Source organism: Enhydra lutris, unplaced genomic scaffold (genome assembly GCF_002288905.1).
Source record: "Enhydra lutris kenyoni isolate GAN:26980312 unplaced genomic scaffold, ASM228890v2 scaffoldscaffold9, whole genome shotgun sequence".
In the NCBI taxonomy this organism is placed as follows: domain Eukaryota; kingdom Metazoa; phylum Chordata; class Mammalia; order Carnivora; family Mustelidae; genus Enhydra; species Enhydra lutris.
The window spans coordinates 81730244-81733058 of NW_019154093.1; positions in this window are offsets into that span (position 1 = coordinate 81730244).

Sequence of the window (2815 nt, forward strand, 5' to 3'; positions counted from 1 at the left end):
CTGTTTTGATGACTACAGCTTTGAAATAGAGTTTGAAGTCCAGAATTGGGATGTCTCCAGCTCTGGTTTTCTTTATCAAGGTTTCTTTGATTATTCAGAATCTTTTGTTTCTTCTAGCTCTGTGAAAAATGTTGGTGGTATTTTGATAGGGATTGCATTGTGTAGATTGTTTTAGGTAGTAGAGGCATTTTAATAATATTTGTTCTTCCAATCCATGAGCATGGAATGTTTTCCCATTCCTTTGTGTCCTCTTAAATTTCATTCACAAGTGTTCTGTAGTTTTCACAGTGCAGATTTTTTACCTCTTTTAGGTTCATTCCTAGAATCTTATGATTTTGGGTGCAATTGTAAATAGTATTGATTCCTTGATTTCTCTTTCTGATGCTTCTTTATTGATATATAGAAGTGCAACAGATTTTTGTATGTTGATTTTATAACCTGCAACTTTACTGAATTCATGTATCAGTTATAGCATTTTTTTTGGTGAAGTCTTTCAGGTTACATAGAATATCATGTTGTCTGTAAACAGTGGAAGCTTGACTTCCTCCCTGCCAATCTAGATGCCTCTTATTTCTTTTTGTTGTCTTATTCCTGAAGCTAGAACTTCCAGTACTATGCTAAATAACAATGGTGAAAATGGACATCCCTGTCTTGTTTCTGACATATAGGAAAAACTCTCAGTTCTTCCCCATTGAGGATGATATTAGCTGCAGCTCTTTCATATATGGCCATATATGGTCTTGTTGAAGTATGTTCCCTCTATCCCTATTTTGTTGAGGGTTTTATGAAGAATGGATGTTGCACTTTGTCAAATGCTTTTTTTTTTTTTGTATCTATAGAGAGGATAATATGGTTCTTAGCCTTTATTTTATTAATGTAGTGTATGATGTTGATGATTTGTGAATATTAAACCACCCTTGCAGTCCAGGAAAAATCCCATGTGATCGTGGTGAATGATTGTTTTAATGTACTCTTGGATTCAATATGTTAGTGTTTTGTTGAGAACTTCTGCATCCATGTTCATCAGGGATATCGGCCTATAATTCTTTTCAGTGGGGTCTTTTTCTGGTTTTGGAATCAAGGTAATGCTGGTCTCACACAATGTGTGGAAGTTTCCCTCCTATTTTTATATGGAACAGTTTTGGAAGAATAGATATTAATTCTTCTTTAAATATTTGATAGAATTCCTTTGGAAAGCCATCTGGACCTGGACTTTTTTTTGTTGGGACATTTTTAGATTACTGATTTAATTTCTTTGCTGGTTATTGTATTGGTCTATTCAGATTGCTTAGATTGCTTTTAGGAATGTAAATTGATAGGTATAACCATCAAGATTATAAATGCATACAGAGTTGTATTTCTCACGATTTATCCTATACAGAAATATTTGCATTGTGTGACATGCATGTTAAAGTTAGTAATGTCAGCATTTTTCTAATTTCAAAGTATTCAAAAAGAAAAAAAACTCAATCACTGGATTGACTGATAAATTATGGTATAGTCTTAAAATGGAATATTTTTCAGCCATAGAAAAGGAAAAGAAAGTTATGTACTGATAAGAAAGATATGTAAATCTATTATTAAAGATAAAGCAAAATATTGAATATCCTAGAAGAGCACTTACAATCATTATAAGAGACAATATTCACATATATGCTTTATATATATAAAATGTCCTGGGGATCCTTGGGAAGACCCTGAAGAAACTAATAACAGCTGTTTATAGGGATGGAAGTGTATAGCTGGGGAACAGAGACAGGAGAATTAATTTTCACAGCATACTTCCTCATACTCTTTAAAAAATATTTTAACCGGGGGAGCAGTCAAGATGGTGGAGAAGTAGCAGGCTGAGACTACTTTGGGTAGTGGGAGATCAGCTAGATAGCTTATCTAAAGATTGCAAACACCTACAAATCCAACGGGAGATCGAAGAGAAGAAGAACAGCAATTCTAGAAACAGAAAATAAACCACTTTCTGAAAGGTAGGACTGGCGGAGAAGTGAATCCAAAGCGACGGGAAGATACCGCGGGGGGAGGGGCCGGCTCCCAGCAAGCGGAGAGGCAATAGAGCACAAAATCAAGACTTTTAAAAGTCTGTTCCGCTGAGGGACATCGCTCCAGAGGCTTAACCGGGGTGAAGCCCACGCGGGGTCAGCGTGGCCTCAGGTCCCGCAGGGTCACAGAAGGATCAGGGGTGTCTGAGTATTGCAGAGCTTACAGGTATTAGAACGGGGAAGCCGGCTACAGAGACAGAGCTGAGGAGTGAGCTCTAAGCCTGGGGTTACCTTGAACCGGTAGCAGGCTTGGTCAGCTCGGAGTGAGGCCGGAGGCCAGGGTGACGGGAGTAATTGGGCGCTGTTCTCTGAGGGCGCACTGAGGAGTGGGGCCCCAGGCTCTTGGCTCCTCCAGGCCAGAGACCGGGAGGCCACCATCTTCATTCCCGTCCTCCAGAACTCTACGGAAAGCGCTCAGGGAACAAAAGCTCCCGAAAGCAAACCGAGCGGATTACTCAACCCGGCCCCTGCTAAGGGCGGTGCAACGCCGCCTGGGGCAAAGACACTTGAGAATCACTACAACAGGCCCCTCCCCCAGAAGATCAACAAGAAACCCAGCCAGGACCAAGTTCACCTACCAAGGAGTACAGTTTCAATACCAAGGAGAGCAGCGGATTTCAGGAGGAGAAGAAAGCAAAGCATGGAACTCAGGGCTTTCTCCCCATGATTCTTTAGCCTTATAGTTAATTTTTTTTTCTTTTTCAATTTTTTTTTCTCTGCTTCTGCTAAATTTTTTTAACTTTTACCCTTTTCTTTTTTAA